A 15,214-nucleotide genomic window follows, 5' to 3' on the forward strand; every position below is an offset into this window, starting at 1 on the left:
CCAACCACATGGGGAATTGAGTCCTTAGCAGAGGATGTACTCAGCCATCTCTGCTCATCCATTTGGTCAGACCCAGGAGCCATACTTTATGTGATGGTTTAAAATGTTTAAAATCTGTCTGACACTCCCTTCAAAAGGTAGAACATAGTCTATGGCCATGCCACCCTGAACGCGCCCGATCTCATCTGATCTCGGAAGCTAAGCAGGGTCAGGCCTGGTTAGTACTTAGATGGGAGACCGCCTAGGAAGACCAGGAGCTGTAGGCGTTAAAAACAAAAAAAAAGGTAGAGCATAATTCCCCTCCTCTTTGAGTGTAGGCTGGACCTCATGACTCACTTCCAATGAAAAGAAAGAAAATGGTACTAATAGCATGCAACTTCAGGGTCTAGGTCATAAAAAGCAATGCAACTTCCTGGTTGCTCTGTCTTGGATCACTTTATAAGTAAAAGCACTAGTATATTTTTGGAACATTGTGAGGACCCAAAATGAATATACAAACTATGACCCTTATTGCCCACAGAGTGAAGGATGCATTTAGCAGTCCCACTGGGCATAGACAAGGCAAAAAGTCCCATGAGCAGTATTTGATAGATACTGGAAAGGTAGATGTGTTAGATATGGAGTTGATTCAGAGCCAAGGGAAATTCAGGCACCTCAGTCAAGCATCAGTTATATAACATCTACTGCACAACAGTAAGTAAAACAGAAAGCAAGAGGATGGTAAAAAAGAAGTTCTGTAATTGCTTTACTTTCTTGCCTTTCAGGTTTGCTATGTATCTGAAGAGACAATGTCACTAGAGAATAAGACAGTTTTATATTCTAGTGCTGGTCCACTGAGCCGGGTTGACAGCAAATACCATGAAAGAAGAGAGAGAGGAGGCAGAGGTCCCCTCAAATGACCCAAGAACAGATTTCCAAGATGGTACCCACTGTTTGACGCACTTCATTCGGAAACGAACAGCAGATAGAATCAGGAGAAAAGCAGCTCTGCTGTGAGCAGCCAAAGGTCAGTAAAAATCCCCTTGGATATCAGGCTAAATGTTGTTAGCAACCCTCTAGAAAGAAACTCCCAGTTGGGCCTTGCCATTAGCAATATGCCTGGACAGCCTTCAGTGAGGCATTCAGGATGTATCTCTTTGGACAGCATCTCTCTTCCCCTAAACAGCGACAACCAGGACAAACATGGGCAATGGATCACACCCATTACTCTCTGCTCTTGCCCACTCTTCCAGTCTAAGGCAGGCTGCCAGCTCTCTGTCTTGCACTTTGCCTCTCACATCTACTGTGCTGGTTTGAAGCAACAAAGCCACCTTGACATAGGTCACCTATCAATTTTGCTGCCTTTCCCTCAGAGCACAGACTGCTCACTGATGCTGGTCATCAGTCTATTCAGTGTGACCAGTGCATCCCCAACAGCAGCCTACTCAGCCTTCTGAGGAAGCCCCTACCTCAGCCAAAGGTGAAACCCCACAGCCTGAAGGACGAAGGGGTGCGACTGGGGAGATGAAACCAGCAAAAATGCCTGGGAGGCTCTCTGGGTGCTGATGAGACCTGTTGGAATCAATTTTCTCAAGAGCCACTTGTTGGAGATGTATCAGTTATGGTGTGATGAAGAGCCCTAGGAGGGGAACCACAAATCAAATTTTCATTACCGGGTGAGGTGAGAGGTGCCACAAGTGAAATCCATCACTGCTGATTTTTTTAAGATGGGCCAGGGACAGAGGACTCGCTCCCCCAACTCCTTCTGCCCTTGTCCTTCCTGCACAGTTAGCTCACCGCAGCCGTGTACGCGATTTCCTTTATGCACAGCTTGTTTCCCCATGAAGTGGGTCTTATCCGCTTTGGACATCCCAGTCCCTCCATCATGCCCAGCACAACCGCCATCTTTAGGGGGCTACGAATTTGCTAGACTGCCCTGGGCGAGACCACCCCCCCCCACTGAAGGGCTGGGAGATGGGGAGATGCAGAAGCCAGCAGGTGGCTGGGCTATGACTCAGGGTTTGTAATCTGTTCTCAAGGTAGGAGATGGAGAGGGAAACATGACTCTCAGCCAGAATCAAAAACTAAAACAATATTTTTAAAAATTTAGAGATAAACAGATGCACAACATGTAGAGAACATCACTCACTGACCTCATCCAGGCTGAGTAGGTGGGCCTGCTCCTTTCCGCACAGGCCCCTCTCGTGGTTGCATTTTTGAGGCTCCAAGGTTGCCTTTAACATTCATTCATTTTAATTTGATTTTCCTTGAAAAACAATATCTGTGTAGGGGAGCACTAGGATGATTGCCTGGTTCCACTCTAAAAGCACACACAGCTGCATTCAACGACTCCCCTTGCTTTCACATCAGCCCAGGCTCCTCCACAGTGTCCTCTCCCTGGGTTCTGGCTCTGCCTATCTGTCCTGCCTAAGCTTCCTGTGCCCATCAAGCTCTTTATTCTAGCCACCCTAAACCACCTGTGGCTCCCCATGCCAGGCTTTGCCCATGCTGTTCTTGGGTGGAACTGCCCACCTTCTTCACCTGGCAAACCCCTAGTCATACTCCGAGATTCTGCCCTGGCATCACCCATTCCTAGAAACCTCCTCTGAGCCATACTTCCTCTTGCCCGTGAGCATCCCATAGAAGCCCCGTGCTCCCTCTACAGAAGACTAAAGGACCAGTACTGTGGCTGTCCCTTTACTGGTCCATCACTCACCCGCCCCAGACCAGCTGCTTAGTGAGCAACTGTATCTTCCTCTTCCTTATCACAGCAAAGCTTGCACAACGCCTAGCATGTAGTAGGTGTTGCAAAATTTTTTTAAAAATCAATTCATCTAAGTCTTAGAGTTGAGTGGAAAGTCATTTCAATTCTTGGTCTTGACATCAATAGGTAGATTTGCAGCAATCCAACAGTGTCCTCTCCCTAAACAACACAGGTTATGCCATCCCTGTCCTTCCTTCTTGAGCACTGGTTCTCAAAGGATCATCCCTGGGCCATCTACATCAATATCACCCTGGAAGATGTTAGATATGCAAATTTTCGGGCCCCACCCAATCCTATATAATCAGAAACTCTGGAGACTGCCCCTGCAAGCTGTAGTTTAACGTGCCTTCAGGGAATTACGATGCCCACTCAATTCTGAGAACCAGTGCCCTAGTGCCCTAGAGCCTTCAAAGACCATTAGAAGCAGTTCAGATTCAGCTGCAGTGAACAGCTCTGCCTGGTGATTTCCCCTTTTCCAGGTTAGTGGAGCCTCTCCACAGCTGAAAGCAGCTGCATTCACCAGGGCCAGATGCGGAAATACTTCCCTCCCCATACCCCTTGTAATAAACAAGAATCACCTAGGGAACAAAGGAAACTAGGCGACACGTGCTTCGTGCTCCAGAGAGTTCTCACTAACCCTGGGCAGTGGGCAGGCTCTCAGCAGAGGCTTGCTGCACTGTACAGAGTTCACCTCGGGCTAAATCCACCACCTTGATCTTACGGGAGCCAGTTCCTGGTTATTTTTCTCCAAAGAACAATGCTGGACACATCAGAAGTGTGCGTGGCAGACAGATCTGCCACTCATACCACAGGCAGACATAATAGAACAGAGCAATTAGAAAGATCTTGGCTATTAGCTTCTCTGAGAGTGCCACTGGTAGCCACAATGAAGGCAATGGTCATGAGCTGAATTCATTAGGTTTTGTAGCCTGCCTCACCCAAAATGACAGCATAATATATTCAGGCCTACGGAAATGCTCAAAGAACCAGAAATGTACAACTTTTTAGCACTGACATGTCTTATAAACCCTTCTATATATCTTTCATTTCATACTTAGTCATTTTTATTGAGCTCCCATTATGTACATGGTAAGCAGATTTTGCTCACTAACCTGGTGGTTTGCAACCTTGGCTGCATACTAGGATCATATGAGGAGCTTTGAAAATATTCTTAGGCCCAGACCAGACCCCAGAATCTCTGGAGTGGGACCCAGGCATCAGTATTTTTTAAACTCTCCAGATGATTCCAATGTGCAGCCAATTTGGAGAACCATGGTTTTAATTAATATTGATGTCTGGACTCTGCCCCAAATGACATAAGTCAGTCTCTGAGGCTGTAGCCTGAGCACGGGTGTATAACATGTGCATGCACACACATGTGGTATATATATGCATATGTATGCATGTGTGTATATGCATATGTATATGTACCCATGTGTGCATGTATATATGCACACATATGCACATATATGTACATGCATATATATCTACTCACATGCATACTTATACACATACATGTTCATATACATATAGAGTCTCCAGGTGATATATATGTACATACATATATATCTACTCACATGCATACTTATACACATGCATACATGTTCATATACATATAGAGTCTCCAGGTGATACATATAGAGTCTCCAGGTAATATGACCAAAGTTGAGAACCACTCCATAAACCATTGTTTCTCAAACTTGTCTGCACTTAACGACGATCTCTAAAAATTCCAAAGCTCAGGCCATTCCCCAGACTCATCAGATCATAAGCTCTAGGGCGGTCAGCTGGGTACAGGCACCAGTGTTTTTTGAGGGTCCCTAGATGATTCCGATATGCAGACAAATCTGAAAAGTGCAGCGCAGATGCTAACCTCCAAGACAGCGAGCTCTGTTTTCTGCTATTTTACTCTAACTCTCCTACAGGACTTACCTTACCTATTTGTTAAACCAAATTGAATTTTTAGAAACATCTGTTATCACAATGTCCTTTACAAACCATGTGTAGTGGAGCTAGTGCCTCCTAGGACTGCAGGGCTTGGCCCAAAATTATATTTCATGAAACTGTATTCTACTTCCTCACTAGCGAATGCTATCCAGGACTCCCACTGTCCCCACATTTTGGGAACTGTCACCCTCTTTGAAATGTCTTCTATTCCTCCTCTGGATGGCTTCAGACAAAAATATCTTTCCAGCTCCCTTCTCAGCATGTTTGAAAACTAGAAATAGCTTTCGAGCACTCGGGTGCCCAGGGGTGAATTGAGAAATTGGAGGGCTCTCCACTCCTTGCTGAAGAGGGGGATAGCTAGCTTTTTCACCAGACCATACAGGGCTCGCTCACATTTTAAGAAGCCAGTAGATAAGACAGAAAACACTATGAATTCCTCATTTCACAACTTTGATGCTGTGCACCTTGATTTGACCAACACATGCGGATGATTTTACTCTATAACAAAAGCACGTGGTTGGGATACTTCTCATTTAAAGGATTCCTACTGTGAATCCTTTTGAGGAAATGCTGATGTTTATATAGCAAGTTTGCTTTAAAAAGAGGTACGCCTGCAAAATCATTCGTTAAAACTTGGAAAAATAAGCTCAATATCTCTTCTTTTTGAGATTACCTCTTCACAGTTGGAGTTTTAATTCAGTGTGACTTATTTTTTGCTAGCAATGACAGTTCATCTAAATGCTTGATAACCAAGAGAATTATTCTCTGTCATAATTATTGCAGCAGGAGGAAGGCTAGGCTGAAAGTTAAGAGAACTGGGCTCTGTGCGCCATGTCAACTCTGATTCCCTGTGTGATCTTGACCAAGTTATTTGATCTTTAGATTCCTCATTTATAAAACCAGAGAATAAATACTCGCAAAGATGGTTTTTCTTCCAGCTCAAACATCATGTGGTTCTAATTCTCTTGCGGACAATAACGTTAGTCTTGTGGAAATGGCTACGTTTATTAGTTTGTTTACCTAAAAATAGATAATTGTTTGGGAGAAAGTATCTTGAGTATCCAATTTCATAAAGCAAAAATTAAATAACTAAGACATGCACCATGATGTCCTAGACACAGTAAGCCTACAAAAAGAAGAGAGACAGCTTGTGCTGCTAAAATTAATGAGGAAAACAATTATATAGCTAACCATGATTTAAGACGGAGTGAAATAGATGCTGTGGCTATAAAACCAGAGAGGAGGCGTCTTGGAGTGTTTAAAAAAGAATGTCCAGAATAAATAGTAAAGTTCTTTCTATCAGGGTTAAAGGAATACTGAACTTGGACTCGAACTCGGGTTCTAGTTCTGGACTTCTCAGGTAGTGACTACGTCATCGCAGACAAGCCAGCCATCTTCCCCAAGGTTACATCTTCCCTCCACCCCCCCCGTAAACAGGAATCATCAAATATTGACCCAATATACTGAACAGGGGCACTGGGAGGCTCAAAGAAGACACTGCCGTGAGAGAGCGCTATAAAATGCTGCATGATGTAAGTTGCATAAAACCATGGAGGATATATATAACGTATGCTAAACATGTGTTCCTATAGATTTTGATCTGATGATTCATAAAAAAAACAGAATTTCCACCGAAAAAGGCATCCAGAGGTTAAATTCAGAACTGCAGGATCTCATATATAGTGGCTTCTTTTCTTTTCCACCTTCTTAATTTTTCTTTATTTATTTACTAATTAAAAATATGTCCTTATTTTTAAAATGAAATAATTGAATAGGGGGTAATAATCCTAACTCATTTTATGAGGCCAATATTATCCTGATACCAAAACCTGGTAAAGATAACACACAAAAAAGAAAACTACAGAATAATATCCCTCATGAACACAGAGGCAAAAATCTTAAATAAAGATACTAGCAAACCAGAGAGAAAGGAACCCTTATACACTGCTGGCAGGACTGCAAATTGGTACAGCCACTATGGAAAATAGTATGGAGGTTCCTCAAAAAACTAAGAATTGATCTACCATATGATCCAGCAATCCCTCTACTGGGTATTTACCCCCAAAACTTAAAAACATATATCTGAAAAGATATTTGCACACCAATTTCATAGCAGCATTATTCATGGTGGCCAGGACATGGAAGCAACTGAAGCATCCTATAATAGATGACTGGATAAAGAAGCTGTGGTACATATATATAATGGAATATTATTCAGCCATAAGAAGAGATGAAATATTGCCATTTGCAACAACATGGATAGCAAAATAAGCCAGACAGAAAAAGTTGAAAACCACATGATTATCATTTATATGTGGGATATAAACCTAAAAGCAACAAATGAACAGGACAAACAGATTCGTGGTCATGGACAATAGACTAGTAGTTACCAGAAGATAGCGGAGGAGGACGGGGTAAAGCGGATCAAATATGTGGTGACAGAAAGAAATCTAACTAGGGGAGGTGAACACACAGTGTAAACATATGTATGCCTTACTGTTGAATTATACAGCTGAAACTTATTGGATTTCATTAATCAAGGTCACCATAATAATTAAGAAGTAGATATTGGCTGCAAAATAGTCACAGCGATATAAAATACAGCAAAGAGAATATACTCAATAATACTGTAATAACTATGTATAGTGTCATGTGGGTATTAGACAAATTGGGGGATCACACTGAAAATAAATGTCTAACCACTATGCTGTACACCTGAAACTAATATAACAGTAAATGTAAACTATTAATTAAAAAATAAACATAAAAATAATTGAAAAAAGTAATTGAAAAATAAAAAATAAAAATAAATAAAAAAAGAATTGTGAAGTTAGAATATAATTTTAAGATAAAATTATTACCAATTCACCAAAAGCTCTACTTTAAATGACTTGCCTTGATAGGTGATGAATAAAATTTCATTAGAAACAAAAAAAAAATGTTAAATAATAAAATAAATAAAAATGAAATAGTATTAAAAAAATCATAAAATAAAAATAAAAAATCCTTTAACCAGCTACTTCTTGCTTTACCACTACTATGTCTTACGTGTCTTTACAGAAAAAACGCTTATGATTACCCCATCATCATAACTGTATATGTATATGCTCCTGCATCTACAGATGTATAGCTTCTTTTTTAGTTCTTCACTACTGGAAAGGTCTTATTTCAAATAATCTCAGTTTAAGGCGATATAGTTTTAGATTACTGAAATCTGACATTGCTTTTAGTGGTGATAATTAAATAACGCCCTTATAATTTCTTACCAATAGGAAAGGTGGAAGACAAGAAGATTATTTAATATGTTATGGAAGCCAAATCCTAAATTCAGAAGTGTCGAGCAAAGCACTGTATTGTTTGTTGGTTAAATAAGAGAAAAGTCAGCTGTTAAAGGACTAATAGGTCTTTGGTTCTGGGGATCAGCTTCTGAATAAATTGAAGAGAGAAGCCAAAGGATTTTTAGTGCCTCTTGCTCCATAAATGCATTTCAGGTTCACTTTCAAAGACTGCTCATATAAAAAGGGGTTTTCAGGATTAACAAATTCACTGAATAACTTTCGAAGAATGAAAGCATGCACAAAAATTTGGAAAGAAGATTTAACCTTTTAACTAAAATACTTTAATAATAAACTAAGAGCATTCTCACATTAAATTCACACTCCCCATCATCCTTCATCCAGAAACCCCACAAAATAATGACCTAAGTCTTTTATTTGTCTTTAGTCTCCATTCATCTCAAAAAAAGATGGTTAAGTAGAATAAAACAAACAGTTATTTAGGTCACAACACGCCCAGAACTATTTACCAGACATATTCTCACTCACAGTGTAAAAAAACTGTCTCTCTCTTTGTATGTCCTAAAGTTCTATCATTTTGATAGCACAGATTTCACTGGCTTTATTGCATAGCTGATGGGTGGGTTGTTAAAGCCCTGAGTCCTATACAGTGGGTATCGGTCAAAATTTTTTCATTTTTCTCTCCTCTAATCTTGAAAGCTCAAACCAGTTCACTGCAGTTATTCCATTCTGATATAGTTCTCACCTCCTAAGTGCTTTACTACAATCAACTTCCTTATTCTCCTCTTAAAATCGTTTCAGATTTCTGAACTTCTCATCCCTTTCTTTCTTTTGCAAGAGCTATAATGTTTTACTGTTCTCAGTCCTCTAAAAAGTTCTGCATTCTTGGTAAAAGATACCATTACCACCATATCCCGAAAGCAATGTCCTGGTCTCTGTGACAAGTAAAGGAATTTGCTCAGCTAACTTTGAACTCCTTATGGCTCTCATATATGTTACTGAAGTTGCAGTGTATTATCTCTTATTAGCAGATAAAATGGTCTCAAAAAGGGTTGGAAAAAACTTCATGTAAATGGAAAATTTGACAGTAGAAATATAAAATGACCTTGATCTTTAGAAAAATCAGCTTAAGAGCCTAAGTCACTGATAAAGAAATTTGGCTTGGACCTAAAGTAAATCATGCTAGAGGAATTAACTCACTTAGTTTCAGGCTGAAGAGTTTTCAGACATCCTGGTCCATAAATTCTTGAGGCTGGTGGGGTTCTCTAGTAATCCTGCCTCCAAAAATAATCATGGACAGGCACATTTTCTGGGAGAACAGAAAATTTGCTTCTTCAAAATGAATTGTCACTTATCATTTCTTCCAAAGGGATCAGTCTCGATCTAAAACGACCTGGGAGTGATTTGTTCCTTTTAGGACAGTTATTAAAACCTAACTAGAGGATTTCTATTTCTAGCGATAGGTGGTCTAAGGTATATATGGTCTTTCCTTTGTGTGAAATACTGTAAAATTAAAATTAAAATCGTGCAATACATAAAAGGTATGAGGTGGTCTCCCAAAAGTTGGTAGGGAGGCCCCCCAAACAAGCCCCTTCTAGGGGGCAGATCCCTGCTGCCCATACCTTCCTTCACTTTAGCCAATGGCTACACACCTGAAGGGCTAAAGAGAACCCATGGTTCCCTGCACAAATAGCAATTTTCTGAGAGGACAGCCCTGAGGTTTCTAGGGAGAAAGGTACCCCAAAATAAAAATAAGAGTGCCCTGAAAAAAGCCTGTGGAGGCTCTGGTAAGGTAGTGGAGGAGGTCTCCCACCGTTCCATACTCCTTGCCAAACTGCTACAAACTCAGCAAATACATTTTTCTCATTGTAAATTTCTCTGCCTCATGAAAGTTGGACAAAAACATCTACGAGACTCGGAGCAAGGTAGGGGAAAGTAGATTTGGCTGCTGATCCTGAGAACACATGGGTAAGCACGTGCCTTCTAAAAGCTGGAAAGGGTCAGAAAGCTCTTGAAACATTAGATTTAAGAAGAGTACCCTAGAAAGGCCATCCTGACTCCTGAGCCTGGACACGATAGTTCTGTCTCCATAAGGGCTAGTCTTGGCCATGGATGAGAAATTTTGATTTCCGCACTGAATGGAAGGAATCTTACCTCACTAAAGTATAGCCTAGTTGTTTTACTTCCTAACAGTTGCTGAAATAGAAAGCCTCTTCCTCCCTCATCCCATCCTGTGGTCCTCAATTCCTCCCTTCCTCCAAGATGGTAGGGGTGAGAAGGAAAAAGCCAGATGGAGATTTATGACTAATGGGGCCCCACATACCACTCCTGCAAGGTCACCTGCCTTATTAAGAAAAGCCTAAGGAAATAGCTTTTTCTCTACAGAGAAAGATGTCTAAATGTAGATGTGTCCAGTTCGTGGGAATTTGTTCTTCCCAACCTCCGCTTTCCGGCTGTGACCAGGATGACATATTTCAAGCGGATGGAGAAAGTTCTCTAGTCATGAGCAGACGAAGAGCAGCTGATGTTTCATGCTCCTCTCCTGTCAGTCTCTAAGATAGATCAGGCTTACTTCTGCCTCCTTCTAGTGAACTGGGTAATTCAAACCAAATTTCCCAATGATCACAACAAAGATACCTGGATGAAATATTTTTTAAAAATGCTTCCTAAAAGCATCAAAGAACTAACAAGAATAGGGAGGGACTTCAGGCTTAAGATCTGGGAGTAAGAGATCCAGAGAAGTGGGCCTGGGTATTCGGGACCACTTTTACCCAGGTGGGGGGACTGTCAGTCCAAAAGAGGAAGCTGAGCAATACTCTCAGCAGCCTCACAGGGTCAGGGCATCCCGAGGGTTAAGGCCTGGTAAACTACTTCACTCTTATGGTTAGGACCCCAAAGAGCTAAACCCTAGGAGTAAGAGAAAACAAAACATAAACTAGCCTGGCTTCATGTCATCTGGGTAGCCTAGAAATCCCCAAACCCCCAGATTCAGCCAGGATTGCTGATACCCCAAAAAGTCTGCAAAAGTTATTTAAAATCCTCTCTAGAACTTGTCACTTTTATTATCATTCAAAGCCTTAAATTACTGTATTTCATCCATCTTAAAAATCACTAAATATATCATGCACTATTATTTTAAGTTCCAGTGAAAGGGAGAAATGCTACCAACTATAAATGCAAGTCTCCAGCAATCGTAAACCGTATCTGAATTTCAGAGATTAGAATGTGAAAAAAATGTACATCTTAAAATTCATGATGTGGTATTTATGCAAATATTTTTTCACACAATATCTAGCACACTTTCAAAGATAACCACGTACACAAGGAGATATGGCAACATAAATATGAATCAGCAAACAATAAAGAAGAGATAAACACATAAGTATTCCAGATGGAAAAATTACCAGACAAAAATGTGAAACAACTATACTTACTATGCTCCAGAAGATAAAAGTTGGGCTTAAAATTTTCAAAACAAGGAACCAGAAACTACATAAAGTTATACTAAAGATTTGAAAAGAACTAGAAATTCTAAAACTGAAGTTAAGAATGCAACAGATGAATTTAACTGCAGATGAGATACAGCTGAAGAGACACAGTGTGACTTAAAAGATGTGTCAGAAGAAACTATTAGAATGTAGCTAGGATCGAAAATCCAGAAGAGGGGGTAAGAGAAAGAGAAGATACAGTGAAGAAGTGTAAGATAGTAAAATTACTTTACACTGTAAAGTTCTCCCAGAAATAGGCAGTAGAGTTAGGAGGAAGTCACTAATATTCCTAAGCCCACCCAGCTCCCTCAAAGACCAACTACACAAACACCAACTACACAACTACTCACTTTAGCAAAGACCCACAAGTAGTATGACAGTGGTTAAAAGTTGCAAAATTGTGATTTATAAGAAACATGTATTTGGCCATTCAGATGAACAAAATATATTTCTCACATACATTTGGTCTTCATTCACGTCCTTGGTTCCCGGCTCACAGCTCCCGAAATCCTTGGAATTTCCTGAGCAATAAGAGCAATGGGATCATCTTTTGTCAAAATATTTAGTTTCGTCTTCGGATATGAAATCACTTCACAGCCAAAGCGAAATGGGTGTCTTGTTATTTATAACAAGCTCCACGACATCATCATTGGGTTTACGTCAATGAAGGTGACTTTTGGAAAGCTCCTAAGGATGGGGACTAGTTGCCAGAGGAACCAAGTATGAATAGACGGATGAAACTTTCAGTCCCATCCCCTGAGTTCTGGGGAGGGGAGAGTGAATGGAGGTTAAAATCAATCGCCAATGGCCAATGAGTTAATTAATCATGCCTGTGTAATGAAGCCTACCTAAAAACCCAAAAGAAGAGGGTTCACAGAGCTTCCAGGTTGGGAAATCAAAACACTGCCACATGCCAAGCTCCAAACTCCACAAAGAGAGAAGCTCCTTTGTCCGGGACTAAGTATCTCTTCAACTGGCTGTTGATTTGTATCCTTTACTATCCATCATAATAAACAGGTGATCTAGGAGTAAACAGGTTTCCTGAATTCTGTGAGCAGTTCTAGCAAATTAATTGAACCCATTCAATCAGGGGTTATGGGAACCTCTGATTTATAGCCAGTGGGTCAGAAGCACAGGTAACAACCTGGGCTTGGGACTGACATCTGAAGTAGAGAGGGTTCTTGTAGGACAGAGCCCTTTGCCTGTGGGATCTGATGCCATCTCTAGGTAGGGTCAGAATTGAGTTGAATTATAGTTCACCTGGCTGGTGTCTGAGCATTGCTTGGATGTATGGGGAATCCCCCACAGACATATTGGAATCGGTGACCAGAACCCTTTTTAAAGTATATGTGATTATGGTTATTTTACCTTTCGGTGCAACACTCTCCTCATATAAATAGATATAGTAACAGTACCCATTTCGTAAGCTGGGGAGCACTGAATAAGTGCTCACTGCATGTTAGCTGGACCCAAGGGGAGAGTGCGCCTATCCATCTAAACTTGCCTCAGGAACTGAATGGGCAGCTCCACCACTACGAACAAAACAGTTTAGCCTGAAACATAGCCCTTGAAGTGTTGGAATTCTGGAACATTAAGGTTGGATGGAAGTCTTCATAAAATATCCACGTGATCAGAGGTTTATTTTTTTTTTGTTTTTTAAAAATAATGGGTCCTCTGCATGCAGATCAACTTTTTTAGTAAACTAAATGTAAATAGAAAAATAGATAATTAACAGAAAATATAAGCAGGTAACAATTCTATAGAGAAATGTTTAACCATAATGGTAACCAAAATGAAAAAGAAAGCAACAATGACATATTTTTCATCCTATCAAATAAACAATTAAAAAAAAAAAAAAAAGAACCTAGCTATGAATGATGTGGTGAAATTATTTCCAGTTTTGGAAGCAATTTGTTAACATGGTGTATTCCAGCTTTGGGTGAGTAATTTCACTATCTGGGAATGTATACTAAGAAAACAATCCAAACTGTAGAAAAAAGCATGGACACAAAGTTGCTCATTGCAATGATACAGCAATGAGAAATTGGGCAGGAACAATGTCCCCTAGTACCAGAATATTGTTATAAGTTGAAAGGCTTCTGAAGTATTGAATTTGCGTAAGTCATTAAAAATATTTACGAAGAGTTTGTAATAACATGGAAGTTGTTTGTTATAATATTAACTGAAAAAAGATAAAAATTAATATGGGATGATCTAAATTGTGTTTTAACAAGCTGAGAAAAAAACACTAAAAATAAACATAGCAAAATATTATTGGAAAAAATATATATATATCGATCACAGATAAGATTTTAAAATTATTCTTTCTACTTTCCATAATGAATATGTATTACTTTCCCAAATAGGAAATGTTTTCATTCTAATTAGTTACTGTAAAAATAAAAGAATAAAGAAAGGTTGATTTTTAATATTAAATTAGATATAATTGACATATTAGTTTCAGGTGTACAACACAATGAGTCAATATTTGTATGTACTGCAACATGATCACAATAAGCCTAGTTAACATCCATCACCACACATAGTTACAATTTTTTTCTCGTGATCAGAACTTTTAAGATCTACTCTCTTAGCAACTTCCAAATACATAATACAGCATATTACCTACATTCACCATGCTATACATGAGAAGTTTTATGAAAATCTCATCCTGCTAATCCAACCGTTTCAGTTTGCCCACTGGTTCTTTCCAGTACCACCCGTATGCACAAACACCTCTGGCATAGATATAATCAGTTTGAATCGCTTAGTTCTATCAGGATTAGATGACCTAGAAATGAGACAAGTTATCAAATGCTTTTCCTGCCTGGACCTCCCTTTCACCAACATGCTCTGGCGGCTAGGAAGATGGAAAGGTACTCCAGCATCACGGAGCATCAAAGGGAATGGGACAAACTCCGGACTCCTTGCTCAGCCCCGGCACTGACCTTTGTGGAAACCTGGCAAGCCACCTACTTTGCCTCAGCCTCAGTTTCCCCATTTAGACAATGAGGCAAGAAGAGCTGCTCACTGAGCTCAAAGATCCCTTACAGGTCTAATCTCTGTGACTCTGTGTAGATTTAATCCAAAATCTCCAAACAGATCTGGACTCTTGAAAAGTTTTATCAAAATCAAATCAGTTTAAACAGAAATAGAAAACTAGCTATTTTTTATATCCCACCTACAGCGAATCTTCTTGTATAGAGTCTTTCTATTTTTGTTCAGTCTACACATTGACATATTGAGAGATCAGCCTCACCTACAGCCAGGCAAATTTAGATACTAAAGCAATAACCCTAGCACTCTTTTTTTCATTGAGGAAAGGCCGATTTAGATTAAGGAAAAAGACTGCAAATGAATGAAAAGTCTTATAAAGGGTTTTTTTTTTTTTTAAAATAAGTTTTATTATTTTAAGTCTTTAAGTCCTTGAATTACTTACCCACCCCCACCCCCAAAAGGTATTTCCTATCTGGCCTATTTCAATTCAAGGAAAAATCTTATCCTAGGCTCAGATTTTCCTAAATAGAAGTTTCAATCAATAAAATTTTATTGGAAACTTTTCAAATACCATTATAGTGACCTGAAAAAAAAAAAAAAAAGTTTCATTCACTTTCTAAAGTAGTAACGGGCATGGAGCCAACCTCGCCTACAGTGTGCATTAAGCTACTTCTATCCACTAGTGGAACTCGTGGATTCCCCTGTAAACCTTGAACTAACCTTGGCCCTTGTTCCATCCTATA

The 15,214-nt window shown here is 39.8% G+C and overlaps 1 protein-coding gene and 1 non-coding gene across 2 annotated transcripts in view; one reads left to right on the forward strand and one right to left on the reverse strand.

Annotated features, from left to right (window-relative positions):
- MAPK4 (mitogen-activated protein kinase 4) overlaps positions 1-11,991 on the reverse strand; it is a 124,080-nt gene extending 112,089 nt beyond the window's left edge. The window contains 1 exon segment of the mRNA XM_025038681.1: positions 11,935-11,991. The gene's annotated coding sequence lies outside the window, so the exon portion shown is untranslated.
- Positions 148-266, forward strand: LOC112469302. Its single transcript, XR_003042606.1, has one exon. It is a non-coding gene; the product is annotated as a 5S ribosomal RNA (ribosomal RNA).
- Positions 11,992-15,214: the final 3,223 nt, after the last annotated feature.

Source organism: Pteropus alecto, unplaced genomic scaffold (assembly GCF_000325575.1).
Source record: "Pteropus alecto unplaced genomic scaffold, ASM32557v1 scaffold146, whole genome shotgun sequence".
Taxonomy (NCBI): Eukaryota; Metazoa; Chordata; class Mammalia; order Chiroptera; family Pteropodidae; genus Pteropus; species Pteropus alecto.